Consider the following 22,659-nt stretch of genomic DNA (forward strand, 5'->3'; position numbering starts at 1 on the left):
TGGTACCTAATTAATTTTGCGATTGAAACTGGAAATAAAAAAAATGTGTGTGAAATCTTATGGGACTTAACTGCTAAGGTCATCAGTCCCTAAGCTTACACACTACTTAACCTAAATTATCCTAAGGACAAATACACACACCCATGCCCGAGGGAGGACTCAAACCTCCACCAGGACCAGCCGCACAGTCCATGACTGCAGCGCCCTAGACCATTCGGCTAATACCGCACGGCTGGAAATAAAATTGCTGTACATGTGTTAATAAGTTAAGCAACTATGGATATGGAATTAACAAAGTATGTTGCAAGAGAGAATGTTACAATGAAGATTAACTGGAGACCGAGCTTTGAGAATCTAAATGAAGCATGTGTAGTAAATGTGCTAAAAATAATTCCCAGTCTACTGGAGCAATAATAGTCTTCAGTAATTTTTCATTCACATAACACAATACAGATGTTAATAGGAAATCAGAGCTGCCGCACATACCACATTACGATTTACACAGAATTAAAATAGAAGCAAATAACCTCACTGTTTTACGAAATGTGATTACAGACAACAGCTACAGAAACTCCACAAAGATGCCTTCCGTTAGTAAGACAGCAAACCATCTGGATCGGAATCTAGTTCACTGTTCCTCAAAGAACACCATCTGTATGTTGCAAGGCAATTTGAGTGGTTGAGCGTCCAGAGAAATTTTCGTTTTCGCGGTGCTTTCATGAAATCATCTTCGAATTGTAATTATCAATAAAGATTGCATATGACAGACAGACTGTCAGTACATAACTTAGGATAAGGGTAAGAAAAGCGATCACTGTTCAAGGAAACATTCCAGTGGTTGTGTGGAGTCCTACACAGAATCCACGGAAAGCCAAAATGGGGGCGGCGGAGCAGAGATTTTAATGTCTCTTCTCCTAAACATGTGTCTGTTTGTGGAGTCCTGCATGAAAAGATGAAACATATAGGGAAGTGCGTTATTACGACAAGAGAAGAAAACATTGAAGAGCAGTTCCAAAGTTTAGCAGGGATCTCCATCACAGAGTCGTAGCTCCCGGAACGTCCTAAGCAGCGCCTCTCGGGAACTCGCCTAAGGAGCAGGTCAAGGTAATTACACACCGTCTCGGAAGGCCGTAACTCTCAGTAAGCCCTGTCGTAAACTCTTTGGGGATTCTCAGGTAAACTGAAATGGAAACGTTCCACTTTCACAAGCCTCGTCGAAGTGGTCGGAGAAAACAACTGTCCAGGGCGTGTGTTGAGCGTCCCATCACTGTGTACTTTTGAAAAAAAAGCTGAGTCGTTATTTTCTCTTACAAGATGAATCTGCTATGAAAGAAAACTCAGTCAACACATTGGTAACGTTTGTAGGAGTTATCGTTCTTTTCGTTTCCAGCATTTATTTTTTTCCACTTCATCCTTCCAAAGGAAGTGAAGTAGGCGTCAACCAGCCAGTTTCTGTGATTAACAGTGGCCCTTACTAGGCACGATAATTACGGTTGTGGTATGGTAAAACCTCATTACAATCTCACAGCAGGGTCATCGAGCGACTGCGGGAAGAAATGAGTGAGTGATGATACAGGGATAGTGGGAGGGGAGGCGTTGGGGCGGGGGGGGGGGGGTTCGAGTTAGACTTCATGTTTAATTTGGAATCAAAGTCGTCGTGTAACTGCGTTTGCTTGCCATAAAAAGTTAGCAGCCATGAAGATCACGTTACAAGGAAGAAAAAACTTAGTACAAACTGAGCATGGTTCTCAGTCATTTCAAGTTGTAGTTTTATTAGACTATTCAGCTAGTCAGTCACGCATAATAAACATTACAATTGTTCTTATGAGTCTGCTTAGTTCAGCCATCTTCTAGTAATGAGACAAGAGCAGATGATTTACAGCTGGTGATATTAAACTGCATAATAAGGAAAATAAAGACAATTAATAAGTGGTTTGGGAATTTTTTAAATAGGTCATTTTCAGTTTTGAAGCATCAGGCTGTGTGTAAGAAAGGCGCATGAGGGCTCTGGGACTATTTTATAATCCGTAACTAATATGTGTGATGATGACCTGTTTATTAGGTTGAAACCAGCCATAACACTGGAAAAATCTAGATGCGATCTGATCATCAAGTAAACCTGTTAAAAAGTTACTCTAACAATAAATCAAGGTATTAATGCATTCAGTCTACTAATACAGCCAACACGCATACAACTAAATTATGAGACAGGAAAATGAGGCCGACGCGAATTAAATCTGCACACTCCGTTACAGTCAGTTCATCTTGAAAGCATAATTACTGATACAACACAGAAACAGAAGAAAAAAAACATAACTTTTTAGACGATTGTCGTACGTGACTTTCCCCTCCATTTTACGGAACAGGTCCCTGTGACGACGGGAATGGCATCAGTCAAAAGAAAATGCCAAACCCATGGTGGCTGTGAAAGGGAAAGAAAGGGAAAGTGAGTGAGTGAGTGAGTGAGTGTGTGTGTGTGTGTGTGTGTGTGTGTGTGTGTGTGTGAGAGAGAGAGAGAGAGAGAGAGAGAGAGGAGAGAGAGACTCTTGTCTGCGTCGACGATCCACAGCTATTTGGACCAGTCTGGGGAGCCTGCACGTGCGACAGTAACTGACGGTTACTGCTAGTGTAGCTGCTCTTCCTAAAAGAATCCCGTACAGGCAAGCCAGTTGTGTCTTTACCTGCGGTTATTCATACTTTAGGTACTTGGGCTATCCACAGCCTTGTTTAAAAAGAATAGGTCAGTGTAGACATAAGGTCAGCCGTGCATGTCTGATCTCATGCCCAGCGTCTCACTCAAAATAAGAACCTCTAGCTGTCATCTCGTAGTCAAATAGTCTACGCATTGACTACAACTGCGAGTTAATAAAATAAACAGAAATACAAAGCAAAAGTTACATGAATAATTCAATAACAAGGGTTCTATTCCAAAGCCTGTATTTGATGTAAATGACAGAGAATTACGTTGAATAATGCTTATTCGAGAAAGGACGTCAAGTAAATGTGAGTGGTCCTATGATATTAAGTTAAAATGCAGACAGAAATTACGCTATCAAACGACAGTGAATTTACGTTGAGAGTGTTACCAGAAAAGCTGCAAAATCCCCAAACCAAGCCGTCATCAAAGAATGAGAATACTAAGTCCCTTTCGTAATCACAATAAACGAAATATTCAACAGTAAGAAATAGTTCAGAGTTGAACACTATGATTTACAAATTAACACACGAATAGAAATTCAAATTTCTGCAAGTTAAAGTGTGGTTACAGCCGTTCACTGTTCAAGCGCAAAACGTCAAAATGTCCAGAACAGCTCCCTTGAGCTCTTCATTCTAAAAGTTCCAGTCCCCACCTGACTCTTTTAATGTTGCGACACTATCTGCTTTTCCATTGACTGAAGACCATCCCCACAAAAAATACATCGTTCTAAAGTTCTACAGACATGATTTGACTCAATCGTTAGGGAATTCAATATTCCGCGATCCACAGTGTCAAGAGTACCACATTTTAGTTATTACCTCTCACCACGGGCAAAAACAGATGCCGTCGGCGCTTACTTAACGACAGAGATCAGCAGATTTGCGTAGAGTTGTCTGCGCTAACAGACAAGTAACATTGAGTGAAATAACGGCAGAAATCAAGATGGGGCTATGACGAACTTATGCATTTGGACAGTGCGGCGAAATCTGGTAGATCATTGACGCGAGTGGATTTGCTAACGGCACAACATCGCCTGCATTTCTCCTGGGATCGTTATTATATCGGTTGGGCCATACGCGATTGGAAAACAGTGGCCTGGCCAGATGAGTCACGATTTCAGTTGGTGAGAGCTGATAGTAAGGCTCGACTGTGACACAAACCCCTCGAAGCAGTGGACAGAAGTTAGCAACAAGGCAATGTGCAAGCCGGTGGTGGCGCCGTAGTGGTACGGGCCGTGTTCACATGGAATGGATTCGGTCTTCTGGTCCAATTGACCTTATCATTGAATGGAGGTGTTTATGATCGGCTACGTGGAGACCATTTGCAACCATTCATGGACTTCGTTCCCAAACGACGATGGAATTTTTATGGACGACAATGTGCCATGTCATCGGGTCATAATTGTTCCTGATCGGTTTGATGAACATTATGGACAATTGGAGCAAATGATTTGGCCATCCAGATCACCCTACATGTACCCCATCCATCACTTATGGGACATAATAGAGCAGTTAGTTCGTGCACAAAATCTTACACCGGCAACACTTTCGCAATAAAGGAACGACTTGTTGAGTCCATGTGAAGTCGAGTTGCTGCACTACGCCCGGCAAAAGGATGTCCGACACGATATCAGGAGGTATTCCATGACCTTTTTAAGCTCAGTGGACTTTCACCTGTGTCAGTTTTCGCTGTTAAATACGATACACTATGTATAATGAAAGGACCTCAGGAACACCACTTGCCATATGAATGAGAGACATTTCGGTGTTAAATATAATTCACTGTGCATAATGAGCAGACCTCAGGAACAACGCTTGCCCCTGAGCCGTGGTAAAAATTTGCTGTTTTGAAGGGCGCGCCGCAGCGCGTTGTGTGAAGCAGTCGACCTCCGTTTCTTGCGGTGGCGCCGATGTGGCAATCGCAGCTTTGGTGTCTCCCTCTGGTGGGAAAGCGGAAAAGTTGCCTGTTCACGTGCATTTAAAGGACGCTATGAGCTCGGCACGGGGGGAGTCTGTCACTCTCGGCTAGTCTGGTCAGTTGGTCAGTCAGAGTCTAGTCAGTCTGTTAAGTCTCGGAGAGTCTGGTCACTTGGTCAGCCGGATCAGTGTGGGGCAGTCGGTGTCTGTCTGCCGTCCGGAGTGCTAGTATGTGTTAGGACGCCAGTCTGCTCGAGTTTGCTGAGGCAATGGGCATTGGCGGTTGGAGCGATCGGTTGGTCGGTCGCGCACTGAGACACCAGATGACTTGTCCACCTGGCGTGTCGGCGCATGTGAGGTCGCCACGTGAGTCCAGTGGGCCGCGCCGTATAGCAAGGGGTAGTGGTTTCGTGGCCGACACGAGAGCAACAGGAGTCAACCCACGATATCGCTCTGGCCAGCGCGAGCTGCGACGCCGTGAGACGGGAGTCCCTGCGTCCGTTGAAGCGGCTGGCAGCGGACGGTTCAGGAGTGCGTTTTGGGCGTGCTGCGCCAGGTCTTGGCCAGACATCGTAGTTGTTAGAAGTTAAGTGATTAGTGATATGTTGTTTCACTTACTTGTTAAATTCTACTTGTGTTCTTGGTCAGTCTCTCATCCCCCAGCTTGCTCGTTTGTCTCTCGTCCGCATGTGTTAGGCAGTTTTTGTCTGTCTGTCTGTCTGTCGGTCTGCCTTACGTTAATAGCTGCCTCTGTCAGGTTTGTCGGATTCGGTGTTAACGAATTTATTGCTTAAGGTGTAAAGGCCGAATTCCTGAAATATGTTTTTATCTTGCCTATCATCTTGCGAGGTGATATATATGTAATGTAGAGAATGTTGGTACATTTTATGTGAAACTGGATTTCATGGCTTTTATTTAAATCATCTTTTTAGTATATAAAGTTTCCACCCTTCAACCGTAAGAGTTCTTTTAAAAACAAGTTGCACTTTCGGTGGCAAATATTTTTTATTGTGAGTTTTTTGTACCATTTCCATCTCTTTTACCAGGTGCATAGTTTATGTGTTTGTGTGAGTTCTTAAAATTTTTAGTTTAAAGTAATCTGGTGTGTTGCAGATTTGCACCAGTGTAGTCTTTCAGAGGTTGTTGTGAGCGGTCGTAGCAAGGTTCTCAGCCCGAAAGCTTATATATATATATATATATATATATATAAAGGGATTGTTATTTCTGCCTCTGAATAAATTGTAACTTGATATTTACAGGGTGTTTTCTGACTATAATATTAAATCTGTTCTTAAAAAAAAGGCTTTTAGGAATAAAATTTCCATTTATTAAAAAAAATTAATTTCTTCCATCAGTTATCCATTGGCAACTACTTCCACGCTCACATAGTGTGATTAAATGTGTTAATGTTCTTGATGGAGGGAGAGAGAGAGAGAGAGAGAGAGAGAGAGAGAGAGAGAGAGAGAGAGAGAGAGAGCTAAGGTATCGACGAATTAGAAATGTTTCCATGATCTCTTTAAATGTTTAGATTTCGACCTGCCTGCAGGAAGCGAAGCAGAATTAGCTCGCAAAACTTGCTTTTTGGACAGCGTCGCACGTAGATTGTCTCATGGTGATGTAATAGAATTCCCCCAAATCAATATGTAATATCTCCCAGTGCCAAAGCAGTCAATGTCAGCTGAGAGGAGGCGGGGAACTTGGTGATTTGAAGCACCAGAGGGGGGATCAAGTGGGGCGTCTGAGGCGCAGGCGCAGGAGGCACAGTAATTAAACTGTGTCTGGGGGCAGCGCTGCGCTGGAATTTAAGCCTGACGCGGAAGGCGGGAAAGATATTTAACTGAGATATTCCACCGCTGAATGCCACCCGAAGCGGCTTCCGCGGGAACCAATTTCGCTGTTCGCCGTCGTCGACTCAATATCGTGAAAAGGAGGGGGGGGGGGGGGGGGGGGAAGGGGGGCGGAATTTGTTTGCCACCCGAGGCTGCTTTGCTCCTGGAGCGGCGGGGCGGCTTCGATAGCTCAGCAAACGCGTCCGCTGCTAATGGAATTTAGTTACTGCTGGTTATGAAACTGAATGAGGCAGCTGAACGTACCCCTCGTCTGTCGCTTGCGAGAGAGAAGAGACAATGGTTTAGCGACTGAACCGAAAGTAAGACCTAGTATGTAAACAGGGCTGGACATGTATAGTGCACATAAAGCCGTTACAGTTTCCACACCCCTATTTTCGACTTTAGTGCTTCCAGTTATTCAGGTGATGCCAACGGCCTTGCCACTGTGGTAACACCGGTTCCCGTCAGATCACCGAAGATAAGCGCTGTCGGGCTGGGCTAGCAGTTGGACGGGTGACCATGCGGTCTGCCGAACACTGTTGACAAGCGGGGGGCACTCAGCACTTGTGAGGGAAACTGTGGAGCTGCTTGATTGAGAAGTAGCTGCTCCGGTCTCGGAAACTGACCTAAGGTCGGGAGAGCTGTATACTGACCACATGTCCCTCCATATCCGCATCCAGTGACGCCTGTGGTCTGAGGATGACACGGCGGCCGGTCGGTACCGCTGGGCCTTCATGGCCTGTCCGGGTAGAGTTTAGTTTAGTTATTATTTATTCAAGTGATAACTGCATATTATCGATGACAATCTCAACTGTTACGACAAATACATCTGCTGATCTGAATTCACCAATGTTTGTGAGCACTGCAACACACAGGCAGAATGGCCCGAAAGGCAGAACATACTGCTTTGGCCTGTTTAGACGGTATGGCTCCCGGTAAGGGAGTCATTTATATAATTGTCGATAATTTAATTCACCAGGGCGAGATGGCATGTTGTTTTTGTTATTGTCCTTGTTGTTGCGCACTTGTCCGGAGATTAGTTTGATGCAGATCTACACGTCCATGTGAAAGTCTCTATATAATTACTGCAGTCTACATCCATGTGAAGCTGCTTTCTGTGTTCGAGTTTTGGTTTCTCCATATATTTTTTATACTCACACTTCCGTTAGTAAATTAAATATTACTCGATGTCTCAGTATCTATGATGTATACAAGGAGACTGAAGCGACGAATGAAAATTTGTACCAAGGACGGGATTCGAATCCGTATCTCCTGCAGACTCCTGCAGATACGCGTAGCACTACGCCCCCCCCCCCCCTTCCCCACATAGTTGCATTGCATATCTGCGCACGATATACCGTCAATCCAAATTCGCATTCACGCCTCAGCCCACCCGGAACTTCTGCCTAGTGAGCAGGAGACATGCGTTCGAATCCCAGCATTGATACCAGTATTCATTCGTCAAATGGTTTAAATGGCTGTGAGCACTATGCGACTTAACTTCTGAGGTCATCAATCCCCTAGAACTTAGAACTACTTAAACCTAACTAACCTAAGGACATCACACACATCCATGCCCGAGGCAGGATTCGAACCCGCGACTGTAGCGCCTAGAACCGCTCGGCCACCCAGGCCGGTATTCATACGTCACTTCAGTCTGCATACATACAAACATCTGAGACTTGAAAATGTCTCTGGAAGCATGGAGTTACATCTGATGAAGCACCTATGCCTGGGTACCATGCAGGATCCCCAGTTTCATTCGATGTTGAGGTGTTGTCCCAATACACGTCCAGAACCTCTGCAATGCTGTTCGAGTTTAGGGGGAAAACCAAACGAGTTTACGCTTGAATGGGAACTTTGATTGAGGACGAAAACGTGCAGTTGTGCAAATCCAGGATGGTATAGTGGTTAACGCCTGTGGCTAATAAGCAGGTGACCCAGTTTCGAATCCTGGCCTCGGTACAAATTTTCTTTCGTCGCCTCTGTCTGCGTATATGCCTCATAAATGTTTCAGACTTGAAAGAGTCTCTGGAACCATGTAGTTTCATTTGGTCTGTGTATCTGTCCTATCAACCTATCCTTTCTTTTAGAAGGACTTCAACAAAATACCTGGGGATGACAATTACGAACAACTGAAGTTGGAATGGTCAGATAATGTTATGGGGCCGGCGGACCAAAAACTACGTTTTACTGGCAGAGCACTAAGAAACTAAAACTCTGTCCGAACAGGCTTCGGAAGGCCCAACGGTACGAGCGACCACCGTGTCATCCTCAACCGGCAGGCGTCACTGGATGCAGATATGGAGGGGCATGTAGTCAGCACACCGACGTTCTGCCAGTTGACAGCTTTCGTAACAAAGGCCGCCACTCCTCAATCAAGTAGCTCCTCAATTGGCCTCACAAAGGTTGAGTGCATCCCGCTTGCCAACAGCACTTGGCAGACCCGGACAGCCATCCCTCCAAGTACTAGCCAAGTCCCATAGCGCTTAACTTCGGTGATCTGATGGAAAACACTGTGGCTACTGCGGCAAGGCCTAAGGCAGAACACTAAGAAGATGCAACGAATCCACTAAAGGGACTGCCTACACTACGTTTATCCCTCTGCTAGAGTACTGCTGATCGGTATGGGATCCTTACCAAATGGGACTGACGGAGGACATCGATAAAGTTCAAAGGAGGCTGATTAGTTTTTTTTGTTTTAATCGCGAAACAGGGGACAGACGGTCATGGATATGATACGCAAGTTGGGATGATGATCGTTAAAACGAAGGAGTTTTTCGTTGCGGCTTGACCTTTTTACGGAATTTTAAGCACCAACTTTCTCTGTCAAACGCGAAAATATTTTGTTGACCCCCACATACACAGGAAGAAATGATCGTCGTAAGAAAATAAGAGAAGTGCAGCTCGCACGGAAAGATTTGAGTGTTTCTTTTTCCTGCGCGCTTTTCGAGAGTGGAAATGGTAGATAAATAGTGTGGAAGCGTTTCTTGAAGTTTTCCCGGCGTATCGAATATTCCATCATTTTTTCGGAAATGCATCCGGGATACCACTACTTCTTGTACCGATATTTCGGCTGACAACTTTTCAGCCATCCTCAAGATGAGTTGCTAGCAAGAGTTTTAAAACTGTGGAAATACAATTAGTAGACAGTCTACTCAGCCGAGACGAGCATTTCCGGCTCGACAAATCATGACAGTAGTTCTTCCCGCGAACCATACGCGACTGGAACAGAAAAGGGAGGTAATGACAGTGGCACGTAAGGTGCCCTCCGCCACACACCGTTGGGTGGCTTGCGGAGTATAAATGTAGATGTAGATGTACAACCCCACATTTCACATCTGAGCTCCCAAAGGAACTATTGTTCTAACCGGTTACTGCCTGGCATTCCACAATATGTCAAGCATAAATATCAGCTAAATACTTCGTAAGCACTTTATATTCGCTGACTCTGCCCTTACTTTGTCTTACACGACTTAAGGTTTTACCTGTGGCTGACGCTCTTGTTACCAAGAGCGTGATTTCTGATGCATGCGTGGTTACTGCACAGTGCTTTCAAAATCTTGCAAGTGAGACAGCTTGAGAATGACTGCAAGGTTGTCAGCCGAAATATCTGTACAAGAGTTAAGAATATTCTGGATACACTCCCGAATGATGGAGTTGTATGAGAGTGGTTTGGAGAACCCTCTGTCAAGTACTTAACTGAGAATTGCAGAATAGTCATGAAGATGTAGATATGGAAGATGTCTCCTCGAAGATTGTGGGGACTATAATCGGATTTCTTGTGGTCATCGATGAAATACTCTTCAGTACAGCTGTTGGTACACAGCAAGAGAGGATATGCAACGAAACACATTTATCAGTAGACCACTGAGACGTAGCATTTAACTCGATTAACATTGGTTATAGCTTAAACACTTAGTCAATCTCAACGCTAAATATTGAACATCTCTCACATCGGACGCTGGCGAATGATGTAGATTTAACGCTAACAAAAGAGAACCATGTTAAGGACAATGTAGATCTTTCTAGGAGTTAATTCAGTCTCTCAGCAATATGGTCCTACAGTCAGCTTCTAGTAGTTTAACAACCTTAACCACGAGTGAGGGTATAACGAAATGAAGCTGCTCTCAGGACCTGTTAGGAGGTGAAAAATCTACACCCCATCTAAAACGCCAAGCGTCAAGATATACGAGTATATAGATCTGGCGGATGGCAAAATGATTGTTCTTCTGATCTCTGCAACACTATCAATTAAAAGGTGACACAAAGGAAAGTTGTAAAGCCATTTCCCCACAGTCAACACAAATCATCATCTGCTATGATTAAAGAATCTACTTGCAACATTAGTCCATCTTCGACGAAAGTTCGGACGAGCAGGCTGGGAATATTTTAAGAATGGAGTTAAAGATTCTGTCTAGTGCATCACTCCAACCCCTGTGAGTTTTGAGAGATTTGCGGTGCTCTAAAATGAATGCCTAAAGTTCATACCGCATCGATTTCATTGCCTGCATGTAATTGGGGTCAACTATTCTTTACCAACGCCCATGTCAAAGAAGACAGCAGAGCAGATAGAGATTTAGGGGCACCTTCTTTCCGTCGTTGGGGGATGCAAGGGGCTACCCCCATAAGCAGAAGAATCAGCAATCATCGTTTGAGGAACTTGTAAAATACTAGTACTAAAATAATTTCCGTTACAGTCATATTGTAGCGGCCTCCCTCAGGGCACAGAGTAATTTAGCTGGGGTCGGTGCTTCAGTATATTACCATTTACAACGGTGTCACGAGATCATGGAAGTCACGTTTATTTATTTATTTTATTATCCCTAAAATACCTCTAATCGCTGTTAGGATACAGCGAGGTGATATGTAGCAGAATATTCGTGCGTTACGCGGTTTGGTGGCAAGTGGTATCCCGCTACGAATCGGTAACGAGGCTGTGTTTTCCTACAAAATAATGTTCAAATGTGTGTGAAATCTTATGGGACTTAACTGCTAAGGTCATCAGTCCCTAAGCTTACACACTACTTAACCTCCGCCGGGACCAGCCACACAGTCCACGACTGCAGCGCCTCAAACCGCTCGGGTAATTCCGCGAGGCTGTGTTTTCCTACAATAATTGTCCTTGCACTGTTTGCTTATTATTATTATTATTATTAGTGTCATTGTTATTATTGTTATTAGTATCAGTTATCATCAATATCATTATTATTATTACTGGGAATCCTTTGTAATATCTTTGGTATGTGTTGTCTCAGGGCAGATGTAAGAGTGGACTTTAAGGCCCTAATCTGGTAAAGCTAAATAAGCAATAAATAAACTAGTGGCTGAGTCAGCCCCTATTTTAACTAGTGTATACCGTAGATCCGTCAAACAAAATGATGTACTCAGTGGCTACAAGAAACCACAGGTTACACCCGTCTGCAAGAACTGCAGCAGAATCCTACAACAAATTTTGAGTTCAAATGAAATGAATCGTTTCGGATAGAATGACCTCCTCCAAGCCAAGCACCACTGATTCCGAAAACATCGATGACGTGAAACCCAGCACGTGGCTTTATCACACGAAATCGTGAAAGCCACAAATCAAGGCAGTTAGGTAAGATACGGTATTTCTTGACTTTGAAAAAGCTCTAGGTATCTCGATATTGAACCAAACAATAAAATAATGAAATACCCCATCGTAATCCGTCTTTTCAAATATGGAGAGAAGGAAGAAACGAAAGATGGGGCCGAGAAAGTCGATTACGAGACGAGTTGACTCAGATAAATTTGTCTCTTATGGACCGCAAACATTTGCGTTGAGAATAGTTTTGTTTGTACGGATTTGGAAATATTTCACTTCGCATGAACTCATTAGAGTCTCGCGAGTCAAGATTGTTCTGAATCCCACGAGGTGTAATTCAGCAGAGTTCGGCGAGGTGAAATTTTTCTAAATTCCCCATTCACTGAATCGGGAGGTGTAGCACCAAGAAAATATAATCGAAGAAGAACTGCTACTGGGGAAAATTCGGAAGCCTCTGAAGGAGTGTACTTCGAATACTTATGCGTAATAAATTCCATCCGTATCATATTAGTCTATAACTATCCCTTCGTGGTGATGATTTCCAGAAGCATACTGAATGTCCGGAAATACGAAAAGCTTTTAGACCAAGAACTTCCAGCGTCCTTGGAGACGCATCCTTATGGAACGATGTACAATGTGGTATCAATACGATGGTTGCCCATCTCATTACTCATCTATATCGCCAGAAATACTAAATAGAGATTATCCTGATCGGTGGATAGGACGTAGAGGGCCTGTCCATTGGCCTGCTCGCTCCCCGGATTTCACGTCCCCAGACTGGATGCCAGTAAGGCCAAAGGGCGTGGAAACCATTTGCTGCCTTATTTGTGCAATATCACATCACCTATCACTCCACCCGAAGAATAAACAGGCAAACAGATCCTTAAATATATCCTGGGGAGGCATCGAACTCGAACATAATCCTACTCCCAAATATCTTGGAGTAACTCAGGATCGCGCGCTAACATATAAAAAACATTGCCTGAACAGAAAGTGGCAGCAAGAAATAACATAGTGCGAAAATTGACAGGTATATCATGGGGTGCTAATCCATGCACTGTGCGCTCATGCGCGCTTGCTCTATGTCATTCCACTGCTGAATTCGCATTTTCGGTATGGTACAAGTCCAGTCATGCCAGGAAAGTAGGTGTGGCTCCAAATGAGTCTTGCCGGATTATCACGGGTTGCTAAGACCCACTCCTGTGGACAAACTCCATCGCCTCGCTGGCAGAGCTCCTCCTGAAATCAGACGTGAGGTAGCTGCGAGATATGAAAAAAGTAAGGCCACAACGAAGGAAGCCCATCCACTATATGGTCGTCAGCCCGCACATCCTAGTCTGAAATCAAGAAAGAGCTTCTTGACAACTACTGAAGCTCTCATCGAGAATCCACATGCAGCAAGGATCTCGCGATGGCGGGGGAAAAGTCGGTGTTTGGGAGAATGGATGGCTCCAAAGGAAGAGCTTCCCCCTGGACATTCGGAGAAGTGGTCAATATGGAGGTCTGTCAATAACCATCAAACACAATGAGATGCAAGACCAATCTGCGGACTTGGGGTTTCTCTGTGGACTCAGTTCTTTGCCAGTGTGGCGTTGAGCAGACTAACAGCAATTTCCTTCAGTGTTCCTCATCACCAACCACTTGCAGCATGCAAGACCTTACGAGAGCTAAACCAAATGCACTTGAAGTGTCCAATTTTTGGTCATCTTTGGTGTAAAATTATGTTAACACTTATACATATTGATATTTATGTACTTTTGACACGATAAATAAATAAATAAATAAATAAATGCACTAGAACCTTTATACTCGAATGATCTTCCCATTTCCTTCGAAGAAAATATACCATCCCATTCTAAAAAAAGCTATTTGACCCTGAAAAAATACCGAGAAAGGCATTTTAAGGACGTATTATTGTCACTCTCTTATGGCCACTTATGAACACTGCAAATTTTGTATGAAAACATTCTTTATTTTCCACTTCGTTTCGGAGCAAAATGGTCAGGATACTATAAATTCCTCACCCTGTATACCTCATACCGCTCCTTTAGGGATAGCGAATACAAAACTTGAGTAATTCAGCGCGCACAGCAAAGTTTAAGTAGTCATTCTTCTGCATTCCGTACGTGAACTGAAACCGAAAGGAACCCTGAAAACTGATACAATGGATGTACACTCTGGCATGCACTTCACAGTGGTTTGCAGAGTATGGATGTAGATGTAGCTGTAGGTTGACCACAATGGCGATGACGCTCCACTAGTATCAGTCTGTTATTCTGCCCCAATTTAGAGCACTTTGTGAAAAATTGATGGTGATAAGCAGCAAGTTACGCCGGCGTGTTAGACGCGGCTCACACTGAGACGATGCGACATGTGATGTGGTGTGCGATACGATACGCAATGCGGCTCGCGGTACAGTGTGGGAACAACACTCACTAGTACAGGCAAAGCTACATCTGTCTCCACAATCAGTTCGTGAGGATACCATTTACTTTTTGCATAATAAATTAAAAACAACTATTTTGGATACTGGACTCGCATTCGGGAGGACGACGGTTCAATCCCGCGTCCGGCCATCCTGATTTAGGTTTTCCGTGATTTCCCTAAATCGCTCCAGGCAAATGCCGGGATGGTTCCTATGAAAGGGCACGGTCGACTTCCTTCTTCGTCCTTCCCTAATCCGATGAGACCGATGACCTCGCTGTCTGGTCTCCTTCCCCAAACAACCCAACCCAACCCAACTATTTTGGGATTCACGCACGTTCCTTGCTGTACAGTCTTTCTCATTCGATTTTTAGGGAGCTATTCAGTAAAATGCCAACGGCCTTTTCACAGTGGTAACACCGGTTCCCGTCAGATCACCGAAGTTAAGCGCTGTCTAGCTTGGCTAGCACTTGCATGGGTCACCATCTGGGTCTGCCAGGTGCTATCGGCAAGCGAAGTGCACTCAGCCCTTGTGAGGTCACTTGAGGAACTACTTCACTGAGAAGTAGCAACACCGGTTACGAAAACTGAAAAAGGCCGGGAGAGCGGTGTGCTGACCGCACGCCCCTCCGTACCCGCATCCGGTGATGGCTAAGGGCTCAGGATGACACGGTGGCCGGTCGGTACCGTTGGGCCTTCAAGGTCTGATCGGACGACGTTTTTTATTACTTTTTATTTTCTTATTCAGTAAAACAATTGATTTTTACACATCTTACAGTCTGACATCACAGACTGATAAAGAAATTTTCTTTCCGTTGTAGTCAAGAGTTATTGTGATACTTCGACGTAAAGTCAAAAAGCCTGCATATTTTGAAGAATTTGTGGTAAAGAAAATAGTCCGAGGTCAGTTTAAGTTCGGTGCATTTTATATCACATATTTATGCCTCTGAAATGCAGGTAACATACCGAAAATGTTTTTAGCGTTGGAAGAAGAGCGATATCTTTTTTCATTCTCAACAATTACGGGAGAGGTATTGGAGGTTTTCTAAGGCTAGGCTGACAGCCGCAATGTGGGTACAAGAGTTAATAATATCCTGGATGCACCTGAGGCTATTGCCACCTGCTATGGTCTGCTGTGTTGAGTGCAGGGAGGTGTCTCGTGTTCCACTGTTTCGTTTGCTGCCGATTCAAGCTGAACGTGGAAATGGAAAACTTACTGAAATGAAAAGACTCTGGGAGTCATCGGTTGATGATGCTGACTGGATGTTTTTTTCAGTCTATGTTGCCTGATTTCAAAAAACTTTGTGACAGACTCAAAATCGAACGTAAAACTAAATTCCTGTTGCTTGTGAATGAGTAGCTGGACGAAGCTAAGGATAATAAATCGGGATTTTCTGTATCTTCATGAGCTTCTTCCGTATCTTCAAAAGGATTGTCTACTCCTACACAGAGTTCACCACCCCCTGATACACGATCAACGGTAACTGGTTTCACTTTAAATCCAGCGACATTTCTTCTGAATACTCCTCAAACTGAATCATAAAATACTCACTGAAGCTGAACATTTGTCAAAAACTATCCTACTTTTATCAGTCTATAACTTTTATTTATATACGTCCAAACTTAATAAAGTACCTCACTAGGTAGTCTTACAGAAAATAAAATTTTCACTGTGGTATTTTTAAGTTCATCTACACAATATCACCAACTTATTGTAATGAGCAGTTTCTCAGCAGGAGACGTTATAAGCACAAAATTTGTGTCCTGCTTTATCGGAGTAGCTGGTAGTACAGGATGACGAAAACAGGTGTCACGAACTTTTATCCTCTTCGATATAATGTTGAGTAATAGATTCTTGTTACCGTATTTATGCTACAGTAGACAACTTGAAAATTAATAGAAAAGGTTTTGTGCACCAACGAGTGTGCAGAGCTCTGAATTGAATTCCACGATGAATTACTGACGATCATCATTTTCAAGTGCACAAATATTTCTGGAAATTGCAGTAAGAAGGTCCTGGAGTGTTGCAGGTGCATCCTCAAACAGTCTGTCCTTTAGATAAATCCAACTTCAGTATCATACTGGTTGAGATAGCGACTACAAGAGGGCCATTCCGCACCATGTTCAACATCTTGAACGTGTGGGTTCACAGTATCCCAATGGAGCCTGTTTTGTTTGTTGTCGTCCCAATGGAGATGGAAGTGTGCCTCATCACCAAACATGATCCTTACGACTGATCCATTTTCAGAGGCCCCACATCTCACTTGCAAAACAATATCGCTGCTTCATATTACTGCACTTCAGAGATTTGTGAAGTTGGATTTTGTACGGGAAAAGGTTCAGTTTCTGTTTGATTAACCTCATGAGAGACACTCGCGACTTCCTCAGTTGCTGCGCTGAATGTTTTATTGATGTTGTGGGCTCAACACTTTACATGGTTCACAGCTGGTCGTCTTAAGTTGTTCTTCCTTGAGACGCATAGGGACCCAGTCTATTCAAAATGTTCCATCGAACTGTAAAAAAACGGTGAAAACATTACAATAGGACCAGAATTTGTGCAAAATGTCTTTACGATAAACAAACTCTGTTCCAGTGTTCGTGTTTTCATTCTCAATAGCGAACTGCGACATTATTAGCGATCTATAGAATTTTCAGAACTGCAGTATAAGAATATCACAAAGAACCTCATTGATGGCATACGATTAAATAACAGTAGACAAATAGTTTCTAAATTTCCTTTACTTTACAAATATTTTGTTTTCTGTTTTTATAATAGAGATCTGAAGACGGTCATTGTAAACCGAAACAGGTAGTCTGATGACAAAAAAATTGGGACCATAGACGTGAAGTAAAGGTAATTTATTCTATTGCACATTCGGGTCAGAGTTAAATTCACGACCTTGTCGCAGCGTGTGCAAATAGTTTCTAACACTTATTTTGCCCCACCCTGTAGTTGCTCCAAAAAGTGGAAACTGTTTCGACTCATACAGTAGAGTTCGTGGGATTTTATGCGACTGCAGGCTTTCTCGGCGTATTTGAGCTATGAAACTTTCATGGGTTATCAGCCGAGTTGCATCGTCTTCTAGTCGCAACGTTTCATTGGATTGCGACTAGAAGACGACGTCACTCGGCAGATAACCCGTGAAGATTTCATAGCTTCGTCGGATTTGTTTTCAGGTTGAGACAAAACAACTGAAAAATGTTTGATATTTATACCACAGTAAGGCTGCATCCTGAACTGTGTTTTGTTTTTCAGTTTCTTGAACCTTAAATAATAATAAGCCACAATAATATGCTCTTAGAAGAGGTCACAACTGAAACTGAAACTAAATTAGAATCGTGATTCGTACAGTCCTGTTGCTTGTCGTCTGACGAGTCTAATGGCACATTATATAGCAAGTAGCGTGATCCCAGCAAGAACACGAGTGTCACACCGATGAGCGTCAAGGTGCGCGACATTTACTGCAAAGTGTCGTATTGCATATCGTATCGTATCAGTGTAAACCGTGCCTTACGGTGCAAGGTGTCTTTCGAAGCGCATTCTGAGATTGAATTTTGATATTATGTAACAGAAGCAGGGCCATTTTGTTATGAATACAGAATTGACAGACATCGATTTTCACATTGGTGATCGGTCTTAAATGTAGCACTATTGTGAAGAACTCGGGGAAGGAACGATACCAAGGTATCTCGGCGGGGGGACAACCGGAAGCAGGCGAACGGGGTAGATAGCGTGGAGTCAGCCGACGGCTGGGTGCAGAAAGGCCCTTTCTGCGTTGGTACCTAGAGATGCAACAGTAGCACGGCTATTGTAAGAGAATGATCGCCGATCCCGGAGCCGCCCTTGGCGTCAGGTTTCACGACGATGCGGCCGGAACGGAATGTGACGGTTGGCAGCATACAACGATGGCCACGGCGAATTTTTGTAGACAATGCAGAAGCCGCCTGGAATGTGTTGGGGCTCGGGATGGCGCCACCAGACGTTAGCACAGAGTCACGTCTCTCAGCCTGTTTCCCACGATTTTTAATGTGGACGTTTGTATTATGCGATGGGAGAGGAAATTTGTCCTAGACGATTTAGAAGGAGAAACCAGAGTTTGCGGTTGGCTGGAGTCTTTTAGAGTGAGGGGAGTGAAAGTGAAATCTGGTTTCGCAGGATAGAGCGGGTCAGGTTATGGTTGTGGAGGGGGCCGTAATCAGTTACTGTCAGCTGCAAGAAAGCACACAAACCTTTATTTTCCTAAGAACCACTTAATTACACATTGCCTTAAAAGGAACAAAATAAAACAATATGGCTGAAGGCCTAGTTAAGAAAACTTGAGACACCTCCTGGGCTGAAGGCCCAAAACCACACCAAAAACAAGAACGGCTGAAGGCCTGAACACAAGTTATAAAAAATTGCTTTAAAGAATACACGCGTCTGAAGGCCTAACTTAAAAAAAAATATTTCACGTAAATAATCGGCTGAAGGCCAAACACAAGACATTGAACAACTCAGGGCTTAGGATAACAAGAATTTCAGACAGAGCAAATTTTTTAAAAAAATTCGGTTTAAACGAATGAATCTTCAAATTTTAATTTAAGACAGCTGAAGGCCTTATCTTAAAAATATTTCACGTACAAGCTGAGCTGAAGGCCACGCACTGGACATCGAACAACTCAGGGCTTAAGGACTGGGTAACAAGAATTTCAGATAGAACAAACTTTCAAAATTTAGTTTTTAAACAAATCAATCTTCAAATTTTAATTTAAGACGGCTGAAGGCCCTATTTTAAAATTAAAACAAACTAAATCAATAGACGGCTGAAGGCCTCTCACAGTACTTCAGATTAAAATGAAAATCACAATATAGAACCAATTGAACGGTGGGGCTCAGAAGTATTTCAAGGGCGGCCTGAGGAGGTACCTGTAACGTAAGGTGAGGTGAGACAGGCAGCCAAGAGTAAGGTTAAATATTTGGATGGCAACCCGACCCAGGGACAGCTGAAGGAAAGACCAAGAACCTAATCAATTCCCTTCTGCCCGTCCAATGGCACGACAACTGGAAGTATCAGCCAAGGATGAAGATACCAACAGCACTACGTCTTCAAAATTGGCGTCTAAAAACAGCCAAGACACAATAACCACTGTAAGAAAAAAAATTATAGTGACAACTAAAAGGCGTTCGAACTACACGTCTTGCCGGACAGCATCACCACGGCGAGGAAAAACACACTGCCAGAAAACTACGCTAACGACCAATGCAGGTAACTGGTGCATTAATGGCCACAAGGCATAAAATACCGCTGGTGCACTTCATTGATAAGTAACAACCAATTTAATAGTTAAAGACCATACAGGAAGACGGCTGCAAAATTTCACCAATTCCAACACACCATACGTTGCTGCTAGCCGGAACGGCCCAGGAAGCAACAACTGGCAATGAACGAAGAGATGTCACAGCAGTTGAGGTTTCATAACAGGTTAACTGATCACTCAACTTCAGTGTCGAGGTTCTGTGGGCAACGAACTATGTAGATCTCGCAGCTAGCGCCTCACAATCCTACCGTGTGTGCATGCCACCTTGCGCCGCGGAGACTTCCTCGCTGCTATGTCCCAACCAACCAACTGCCACACACACCACGACACGGAAATATAGCGGTCACATCAAAGATAGTACAGCAGTACCAGTATCGATAAGCGCTGCTGCTGCCACTGACAGAGGCAAGTCAGCAACTCATTATGGTAGTAACTCAGGGAGAAATAAGACGCCACTCTACTGTGACAAAATGCCAAAGAACAAACGGCATGAATGCGAGCTGGCCACGGCTCAGAGAGTACGAACAGAACGTACTAAGTTGATGATCCGCCCGCTCTTACCGAGGGGGTAGGTAACCAGAGGAGACTGGAGGACCTGCAGTTTTTGAGAAAGGAGAGAGCGGTCCAAGCCATCGCGCTGGGTAGTCTTCTGTGTGAGCGACTGAGCCATAGAGATCTCTGTCAGAGCCCTTGGGCTGACAGAACTTCTGTTACAGGAGGCAGTTCACATAGAAAACTTTTGTTTTTCGTTTCAGACGATTCTGAACTCCGCCCCTTGGCTGGGGGTTCTCGGTCTTGTGTGTAGCGTACAGTTTTCTTATGAGCACTTTCTCTGTTGTACAGCCGGCCGAAGTGGCCGAGCGGTTCTAGGCGCAACAGTCTGGAACCGAGCGACCGCTACGGTCGCAGGTTCGAATCTTGCCTCGGGCATGGATGTGTGTGATGTCCTTAGGTTAGTTAGGTTTAAATAGTTCTAAATTCTAGGGGACTGATGACCTCAGCAGTTAAGTCCCATAGTGCTCAGAGCCATTCGAACCATTCATTCTGTTGTACACTTACAATTAAAAAATTTTTTAACTTCGCCTCTTTGGCTGGTAGTGAAGCTTGGGCTTAGCAGTTTCTGGGTAGTAGTCTGCTGTCTGAGGATTTCAAAAAAATGGCTCTGAGCACTATGAGACTTAACTGCTGAGGTCATCAGTCCCCTAGAACTTAGAACTACTTAAACCTAACTAACCTAAGGACATCACACACACCCATGCCCCAGGCAGGATTCGAGCCTGCGACCGTAGCGGTCGCGCAGTTCCAGACTGTAGCTCCTACAACCGCTCGGCCACTCCGGTCGGCTTTAGATTTCAGCACTGAAAACACTGCTGGCTGCCTCCTTGCTTGCACCACACAATACCTCGAGAGTCGTCACTCCATGTCAATGGCACGCTGCCTGAAATCGCCACTCACCCCGGCATTCAGGGCACACAGTTCAAATGACTGGGATCACTTGTATAAAGATGCTCCATTGAGGTTTCAAGTCAATTGTTTGGAGTAGATTCATCAATTTTTTTCAGTACGGAAGCGACGCCAGCCATTTGGTGTAGGGAATCTCAGGTCGCATTATTAACCAGCGGGCAGAATTAGGCAGGAGATACCCAATATTAATTTACAGCAGTCACTTAAAGTCTCTATGTGTCCGCTAGACATTCTGTGACTTATTGTTCATATTCACGATATGGGTTTTCCCCTAAATAAATTGTGCTGCGAAGACTAGAATTTTCATTTTTAGTAGAGTGTAGCTCAGCCTCCATCATTTAATTTGTTCATACGTCGTGTATTTACTAAGCATCGATCACAGGAAGTATTTGATCTGTGCCAGAAAAGCGTGAGACAATGTTTCATTAACTTCACAGTGACTGGAATAACACATTGGATAAGTTCATATTGCAGAGCTCTCTTGTTGGGTCACAGTTAATGTTTTCTGTCACCTGTACTCTAAAAATTTCCTGCAGGGGAGTATTTGTGAGTGACAGGGTCACTCATTAAGATAGCGTTTTAAAATTCCCCATTGTTTAATTAATACACAGATAGATACCCTGAGTCGCGTATCTCGAAAGTGCACAGTAGAACAGTATAAATCAACAGACTCAGATAACTAAGTACAGCGATCGCCTGGAGGGAGAGTTAGAACGGACTTGGAACACTAGAAGAGACGCGGCTGTGCTTTTTATGCGTGACAGGCAGGCAGCGGGTGGCAGAATCTGGTCGGTGGCCGCTGGCTGGTGGAGGAGCGTGGCGCGCTCCCGTGGTCAGGGGTCGGCGGGCGGCAGGCGGCAGGCGGCAGGCGGCAGGCGGCCAGGCGTCGTCCGTGCCTGGCATCCGGCAGGCGGCGCCGCCGACATCACGCGCCGGGCTGCGCCGCGTCGATAGCCCCAGGCGCCGCCGCCGCCGCTGCTACCTAATGACATTGGCGTGCAAATTCCGTCCAGCGGGGCGCCGGAGGCTGTGGGTCGCAGCTGCCTCTCGCTCCCTGACGTACAGTCCGGGGAGGTCTGCCGATTCACTGCTGCCACACGGCTGGACCTGGCGTTCTACATCTACATTCACATCTACATCCATTCTCCGCAAGCCACCTTATGGTGTATGGCCGAGGAAACTTGTGTATCATTGTCTGTCTTTCCCTTTCCTGTCCAGTCGCGAATAGTTTGGAAGAACGACTGCCAGAAAGCCTCCGTGTGCACTCAAATCTCTCTAACTATTTTTACATGGTTTTCTGGGCGGTATACTGGATGGTAACAATTAACGTCCAGCTGCACACAGAGGTTGTTATGGTGAAACTTGGTAGATATTCTAATGTGTTGACGAGAAATTTGAGAGGTGGCATGCCTTTAGATGCACACAGTGACTTGCCCCCTCTCATATTTATATCTTACTCAGAGT

The 22,659-nt window shown here is 44.3% G+C and overlaps 1 protein-coding gene and 1 pseudogene across 1 annotated transcript in view; one reads left to right on the forward strand and one right to left on the reverse strand.

Annotated features, from left to right (window-relative positions):
* LOC124795805 (atrial natriuretic peptide receptor 1-like) overlaps positions 1 to 22,659 on the reverse strand; it is a gene marked incomplete at its 3' end in the record, with an annotated part of 376,775 nt that overhangs the window by 299,328 nt on the left and 54,788 nt on the right. The window lies entirely within an intron of this gene.
* Positions 14,826 to 14,944, forward strand: LOC124796922 (annotated as a pseudogene).

The sequence above is a fragment of the Schistocerca piceifrons genome, chromosome 4, assembly GCF_021461385.2.
Source record: "Schistocerca piceifrons isolate TAMUIC-IGC-003096 chromosome 4, iqSchPice1.1, whole genome shotgun sequence".
NCBI classification, from domain to species: domain Eukaryota; kingdom Metazoa; phylum Arthropoda; class Insecta; order Orthoptera; family Acrididae; genus Schistocerca; species Schistocerca piceifrons.